Raw genomic sequence first — 8696 nt, forward strand, 5'->3', positions numbered from 1 at the left:
CACACACACACACACACACACACACACACACACACACACACACACACTCCTGTGCTTTTTCCTGCATCTCCTCTCAGCAGGACTCCTCTCTTTATCCCTCTCCTGTCATTATCTTATCCCTCACTGATGACTGAATGAGTGGAGCATGCCTGCATGTGTGTGTGTGTGTGAGAGACCGTGATAAAGAAAATGAAAGAGTAAACACAGACACTGAGATCCCTCTTCCTGTTAACGTCCATCAGAGCCGCTCCACTCCTCTCCTTCACACAGTCGCTTCATCAACACTTCGTTCAAAGTGTATTTGTGGCAGTGGGTTAAGTTCCAATATTCTCTATTGTCTGGGCTTCCCACTGCAACCAGCACTTCTCCTGCTGACCACTGAGCGGCTGCACTGCAGCGTTGCCTTGCTCAAAGGTACTTACAGGGTAATTGTTCTCTTTCCTTGCGCACATTTTCCCAGCCTGGCGAGGGAATCTAACACTAAACTTTGCTGATGCTGAAAGTGAAAGATACGGAACAAAGAAGAGGGATCACATTCAACCCGGTGACCACAAAGTGCTCCGACCCTCGAGCCTCTCTCGCTCTCTGATTTCACTTTGTGTATCGTTTGATGGTTTATATTTCAATGGTTTGGTAAGAAGAGTAGCAGATGCTTGTCTCTTGTGTCTAAACTGGATCAGCTCAATTATAAATACTATATTTGTCCCCCAAAGGAGGAATTTAAACAGAAGTACACACACGCAATTCATTAACACACAGCAGTTCATTGCTTGCCAACACCACAGAGGTGCATTTGAAGGTAAACTGATCATGTGTTTGACTGTGGCTGTTTACAAGTCTCATGTCTTCTGGAATGGAAGCACACTTCCTTTCATCTGTTGAACATGTAGGCGAGCTAAAACGTCATGTTAGCAGTATTCATGGAGGACGTGTGTGGGGTCGTTGATGATCTTGTTTTGAGGACTTTTTCGGTAATGACTCGAGGTCGTGAATCATTTTGAATAATAACACTTGGTAGTTCTTGTCCTTGTGACGAGGGGGGATGTAAACCTGGGGCCGCTTACACAAAACTCCTTAAGTATGACACTTAGCTTAATTTCTCCTCCGCTGAGGGTGATGCACTGACTCCTTTAATGTTTCCTTGTTTGGGGCAGTATTATACGTCCAGAGGAGTACAATAAAAGAAAGCACATGAGTGTAAAGCAATCGCTCACCATCAAGCGAATCCATTGGGTTCTCCATGTCGTGGAACGCTTTTCTTTGGATAAGTTCATTTTGTTCCTTAATGGCTATAAACTCCGCCATGTTGCGGTTAAGATAGAGTCGGAGGTACATTCGGTTTAACAAACCTTCTGGAATTCCTTAAGTATCAGACCAAGTCAAGTAAAAAACCTTCCATCCTTAAGTAAACATTTTGAGGAAACCTTAAGGAAAGGACTAAAGGGTTTCTTATGCAACCGATTTTGTTTTCAGGAAACCTTAACTCTGACTTTAAGGAAAATCTTAACTTACGGTGTTTTTAAACCAAACCAATGAGATCAAAATAAATAAATGAAAAAGTTTTAATGAAATAGTTCTTTTTCCACAGGCCTGGAACAGCGTTCTCCATAACTTGAAATATTCATGAAGTTTAAAATCATCTTTAAGTATTATTTATTAAGATGTGATTAACACTCCAACACATTGATTTGATCAGATTTAATTACCAGCAACCAAACGATCCACCACCTGTAATCAGAATGTTGCTAAATCCTTCAGAAGTACTGATCTCTTTCACCTGAAACAACCCAAGCCGGTCTAACTTTAATAGTGTATTCATGTCGGATCCCATCACTTATAGGAAGAAGCTGATTGAGAAAGTAAGATTTCAGGGCCTTTTAAACCTCTCGGTGTCGTTCCCGAAACCGTGTGATCTCATGCATTTTGATTGCGGTCTTGCAGCGGGGGATAAGCACAGCCCGTTAGCGGTTCCTCCCTCAATAAATCCATGTTTGTTTTTTTTTTCCAACGCGAGCGAGGTCACGCAGGCAGCTGCAACTTATTTTCATTGCCGCTCGCACGTCGTGAGCTCCGATTATGATTGCTCTCAGCGGGGCTCGGTGTGGGCATCCACAAAACTTACAGGAAGTGTGAATCGGAAGAGGAAGGAAGTCGGATCGGATGTTGTCAGAATACAACCGGCAGGGAATAAATGCACCGTGGATAGAAAAAACAACACAGATAACAAAATAACAGAAATGTTTAAATGTAGCTTTAGCAATCGACATAGAATTTGTATCGTGAAGGTATTGTTCATTCCTTAATTAGGGAATTGCGCCTTTATCAAGAAGGGCTGCTGTGTGGGATGCCTTAGCACCGAATAATTAATGAGGTGATGAATCAGACGGACACTGAGGTTCACAACTAGAGCAACTAACAGCAAGACACCAACACATTGTACTCACTCACTCTCACACACGCATGCAGATTCACTCACTTATTAAGAACAACAAACAGCAAGACATCTCAGGGTCAGAATCAACATTTACTCTCAGAAGAGCCGGAGAGAGAGAGAGAGAGAGAGAGAGAGAGAGAGAGAGCGAGAGAGAGAGAGAGAGGGGTGAGAGAGAGACGGAGTGAGGAGGAGAACGAGGCTGAGGCAGGAATGGAAGAAATAGCAGTCAAGAAGAGATCAAATAACAAAAATGCTTCAATATCCTTTTTGTTTAAAGGAATATCATGATGCTACACCGTCTTTGCTTTGCTGTGTCTGTGTTTTTGTGCTTTTATGTGGCGTGTGTTGTACGTTTAATAGATGTAGAATTCAGTGGAAGAGGGTTGTTCTTATGGCTCATAATCAATCACAGTTGCATCCAGAGGAAAGATTGGAGGATTATATTTTTAAAAATGTCTGTCAAATCAGCAAAAAGACAAACAAAAGGTGGGCGAGGTCTCATCTAAAAGATGGGTTGCATTTTGTTCCTTGGTGGATCTGAGCCGATGTTATCCGTTGGTCTGATCGTTGACAGCTACCTCTACCGTCTTCCAAATGTTGGAAATTAAGAAACGGGGGATTTTGGGGTGCACATTCTGCTGTCCTTTTTATACATGAAGGACAATAATTGGTAGTCAATTTCTCCCAATGATTGCCATTGGCTACCCTGACTATTGAGTCCTGTAAATAATACACATACGGAGATGTAAACAGCAGTACAATTATATAAAGAGCTCTCTGCAGATTTATTCATGCACCCAGCACATTGAGGGTTGTGTTAAGGACAAGATGCTTCTGTTTGCAGTATTTAAGTCAACTGCTGCCAGTCCCAATAAGGCAACTCCCAATGGGACGCAGTTAATTGCCACTTTAGATGACTCAAATGAGAGTGCAAATTAAATGAAACTGCTCAGCTGACCTCGACTTCAATGAGTTTCTGAGGGTCAGTACATCCGAGCTGATGGCATTATGTTAACAGCTTTGAAGATTCTGTTTGATCCCTCGTGCATTACCGGTTACGATTTGTCTTCAGGTGATCAGTAATCTATTATGGATTTACTTTTAATAACAGAGTTGCAGCCGTGTGTGTATTATTCCCCCTCACTTTACTGGATGTGTGCATTCCCTTTGGGGTACGATTAGCTCACAACAAGGCGCTTGTATTCCGGGCTCAAGGGACAATTAGGGAGCAGTGATTTAGCGATTTGTCATGTTTGTAACACAATAGCACAACACAACCACCCACTGTGGAATTGCTTGAGTTATGAGGCTGCCATGTAGATACTCTCTCTCTCTCTCTCTCTCTCTCCCTCCTTCTCTTGTTTTTTTCTTTTTCTGACACACACAAATAAAAAATCAGTATATCTAAAACAAAAACAAATCTAAGCAAGGAACACAAACCGGCTACAGGACACTGATCAGATGACAAGCCAATTCAAAATCATTAGAGCACTCCTCCAGACCCCCAAGCATGCTAGATATATATATATATAATATATATATCCTCATATGTGTGTGTGTTTCTGTATATTTATATGTATATTTATATATGTGCACAGATGAATATAAATAGTTTGACAGTAAAAGTTGCCCCCCAAATATGAATTACATTTCCTCCACTGTTTGTGTTGATGTTTTCTATATTCCGGCACCGTGTGGAAACGATTGGCATTCATCGCCCTCGCTGCAGCCAGTCACTGTGAGAAAATGTCAGACAGCCACAGCTAAAGGTGAAAAGGCCGGGATTGCGTTGGTGTCAATTGGAAAATCGAAATCCAAAGTTGATATTGTTTTCCAGTCTCCAGTGAGGTGTGAGAGAGGTAGTGAAAAACATGTCAGTGTGTATCTGATAAGCTTTGTGCTTATCTTCAGGAAGCAGGTTTTTTTACACGTGTTACTCAAACACAGGTTGTGTGTGTATGACGCAGTAAAACTGACTTTGTAAAAGTCCCGGCCATTTAAATACAACATCAGCAGGATTCAGTTCACCTTTTGGAGTATTTTATTTGCATCACCCTGCTGGTTCTCACTCCCATCTTGTTAAACATAGAACAAACACAGGACTTTCACCCAGGATGCTGATGTTAGTGTCTCGTATGAAACCAGGTCAACGTTGACAAATTAAATGTAAGTCATCTTACCCAACAAAAGTACTTCTTTTATGTTTTCCCAAACCTAAACAAGTACTTCTGTTGGGTAAGTAAACCTAAAAACGAAGTAAATCTACGTTGGAAGTTTATTTTGAAAAGACACTATGCATGTCGTGAGCGAAAACTGTAGGTTTCCTGTCATCTAAGGAGTTTATTTTGAAAAGACATTATGAATGTAACCTGGAGCGTCGTTTGAGTTGGTATTTGACGCAGTTTTCAGTGAGAATGTGTTGAATCGCCGGAGAGCTGTTTGTTTGCAGACTGAGGAAACCCCTCAGCAGGACTACAAATAATAATGGATGGCAGAGACGAAACAATTTCACAGCAGCTTACACATTTTAAATTAATGCAAATGTGAAGTTTTGCAGATTCCGCCGGTTGAAAATATGCCTCTGCCTCCAGCATGTTATCTTTCTTCTTGCTGGTGGGACTGAAGCCCATCAGAAATACTGTAATATCTTGTCCTTTAAGATCACCACAACGAGGAGTTCAGTTCTTTCATTTTAGGGGAGCTTCCTGAGCAAACATGTTAATTAGTTGACCTAAAGTACAAAACAGAAGCCAAAGGCAACAAAAAAACAGACTTTTCCAAATGCAAAAATCTTATTTACACTTATTGGCTTACACTCTGGCTTTCAGTATAAGTATATATTGGAGAGGAGATGTGTGACATGTTGGATTTTGATGGACTTTACTGAAACCCTAAATGTTCTCAGAGAAGGGTTCTCCAGTTGTCCGTCTTGGTTCTGTGCTTCGGTACCACCGTTAGCTGCTGTACAGGGGGAGCTTGCACACGAGCTAACCGCAGCTAACGTTTTGTCATCCGTGAGAATGCTCGATCTAAACAGAGACAAAGATAATAGAGCACGCCCTCCCTGTTTTGGCTCACTTACAGCATCCCGTTTGGTTCCTGCAGACACCAGCTGGAACATCGCACACATCAGAGACATCTCACCTCCTGGCTGAGGAAGGATGCTCGATATTTGACTCATTTATTATGAAACAAACATTCTTGATGCTCAGTTGGTACTCGGTCAGAAATATTCCTCCTTAAAATGAAGGCCAGAGTAAACAAACTGATTTCTGTTTGTCTGTCTCCTTTTACTCTCTGTCTCTGTCCAACAATTGGGTAACTCTCTGCGTTTGTGTCTCTCTCCCTTGCCTCCCACTCCCTCCCCCCGTACTGTCTCCAACTGTCCAACCATTTAGTAGCCCTTGTCTCTCTCTCTCTCTCCCTCTCTCTCTCTCTCTCTCACTCTCTCTCTCTCTCTCTCGCTCTCTCTCTCTCTCTCTCTCTCTCTGTGTCTGGCTTTATCTCCATCGTTCTGTCTAGTGATGGATGGCTCAGGGTGAGGGCCAGAGACTTTAGCTGGACAGAAAACAACTGGCTTCACTCTCTCTCTCTCTCTCTCACACACACGCTGACAGATTGGCCCTTGGGTGGTCCTGCGTGTGTGTGTGTGTGTGTGTGTGTGTGTGTGTGTGTGTGTGTGTGGTGGGGCTAGTTTTCTGAGTGATTGACAGAGCTGGCATCTAGCTGCCTGAGATATAAACCATACACAGACTGAGACTTACTTACTCACCTGGCACACCCAACTTTGATAAGCGTCTAAGTGAGTAAAATAAACATTTGGAAGTCGGGACTTAAATGCTCCATTTTTCAGTCAAATTTGAGGGAAGTTGACCTGAAAACATTTATTTTAGCGAGATAAGACGTGGAACTTAATTCTGTGAAACCCCCAGAGACCTGAAAATCAGCAGTGTGTCCATTACATTTTTAATCAAACCCACCCATTTACTGTAATGTTTTCCAAAAAAAGGAAAAGAGTCCTTGAAAGTTGTCTCCAGCTGTCCAATGACCTATACGAGTCTATCAATCAGACCTCCCCAAAACGGATCACATTGCCTTCTGAAAGGGCGGAGTTATGTTCAGGGTCATGTTAATGTTCACATGGTTTATGGACGAGAGTCTGTTAAATACGCTGTTGAGGAAACGCTGTGAACACAAGACGTGGATGCACATGCAGGTTTGATAACATTACAACTTCAGTGGCTGAAACTCTGAATAATTGAAGTTGCGTTATCCTTCAAATGTAAATTGTCGGCTGGTAACTGGTGGTTTTGATCCATGACTCATCATTTCTTAGCATTAGGACATGATTTCATTGATAATTTATAGTCACTGACTGCTCGTCTCTTAAGTCGGACCTCCTTAGAGACAAACAGTTCATGATGCTCATCTGCCGTCCTGGAAAAAGATCTCTGGAGAGTATCGAAGGGTGGGCTCCCTGAATATCAGTGACTCCTCAATAACAGTTAAATCCAGAGTCCTTCACGTTGTGTGTGTGTGGCCTTGTTTCTGACAGCTGTGTGTGTGTGTGTGTGTGTGTGTGTGTGTGTGACATTCTGTCTGTCTCCTGTATGTCCATGGTCATTATTATGCTGCGTATGTAACCAGACCATAGCAAGTTCAAGATTACACACACACACACACACACACACACACACACACCTGCTGACGATACTCTATGGAATCAATTGGGTCTGTCTGCCACTTCTTATCATACATCACAGCTCTGAGCCGATTGAATCTGCAGCAGAACTCTGATCACAGATTCTTTGAATTCTATTCACACACAAACGCTTCGTGCTTTCTTCCACCGCTCTGATGATTTATGGAGTATTACAAAAGACACTATATATCCGCAGACTTCTGCACAAAGTTCACGTTCTCCATTCCGTGTACCAATATTGTGTTTGTATTGGCAAACAGAACCAATATTGTTTTATGAAAAACAAAACGTGATAGTTTCTTGAGACAGAAGCAGCAATATTTGTTTCATAAAATCTTAAACAAATCTTTTTCAGGTCAAAAGCCAATTTTGGATGATGTCAACATGACGTGTCATTTGAATACAGCTGCACATGCTCAAATAGAAATGATATTGCACTTCATACTCAATCATAATATTTCAAGAATTAAACTTTTTTTTTAAAATAAATATGGTGTCATTTTGCAAATATGCTCAATATAACCATTTGGTGACCTGGCAAATATGTTAAAAATGATTCCTCGTGATTTAATCAAGAACATAATAATCATGTTTCTCTCCAAACATATTTGCTGTTGCACATAAGTATAAACAATCTTAAAATGGAGTTGCTTTAGCTCTTCAATAGGATGATAAAACCTTCTATGTCCTCAGGCTCTCGTCATTACTGTACATCTATATATATAAGTTCAGGATATCCTCCTTATCCCTCTGTAGAGCAGTATGACAACCCCTCACTTGCTCTTAGTTATCTGTGTCGTCGTTTTTTGAGTCGTGACAAAGCATGAATTGACACTTTTACTGAAGTGACGGTGCCAGTAACCTGAGAAATGAGAAAACCTGCCAAGTTTGAAAATGCTGCCGTGACATCTGCTTTAGTGCCAACATCATGTACTGTAGTGAGTGATGTCCTGAGCGTCACCATCTACCCAGCAAGCCACTGCTACGACCAGAAGCAGCAAACAAAATTTGGTTTTCAAAACAAAAGGCGGTAGTGTTTCAGAGCACCAGAAAAACCTCTGATTTTACTGCAGCATGGTCTGAGAGTCAGCTGAAGTCAGTCCTGGTTCTGGTTCTCCGGTGTCTCCAGCGGGCCAAGCGGTATGGCCTTGGCCTCCAGCAGCGTGGTGTCGGTGTCGGCTCCCAGAGAGGACCGACTGAGCAGCGGGGGGGAAGCTCTGCTCCTGGCCGGAGGAGGCCAGCGCTGGGTGCTGACATCTCCTCCGTCCACCCGAGCAACTTCAGGTGCATGACCAGTAAAACATTCCTCACAGAACCCTCCTCAGCAACACAATTCAGGATTAACTAAGTGAAATTTTAAGTGTTAGAAACGCATGTGAAAATAAAGTTCACATGTGCAAACTGTGACCTTCGGTGTGAAAGCGTTACATTGCATGCACCAGCCTGACCTCCACACTTTTACTTTGCCTCGCCATATAAAAGACACACAAGTTCCTGCATGATCTGCATTATGAACGTTACTCCTGTAGGGGCAGTGGGCTTGAAGGCATCACTGTCCAC

The sequence above is a fragment of the Anarrhichthys ocellatus genome, unplaced genomic scaffold (assembly GCF_004355925.1).
Source record: "Anarrhichthys ocellatus isolate YVR2014 unplaced genomic scaffold, GSC_Weel_1.0 scaffold3, whole genome shotgun sequence".
Lineage (NCBI taxonomy): Eukaryota > Metazoa > Chordata > Actinopteri > Perciformes > Anarhichadidae > Anarrhichthys > Anarrhichthys ocellatus.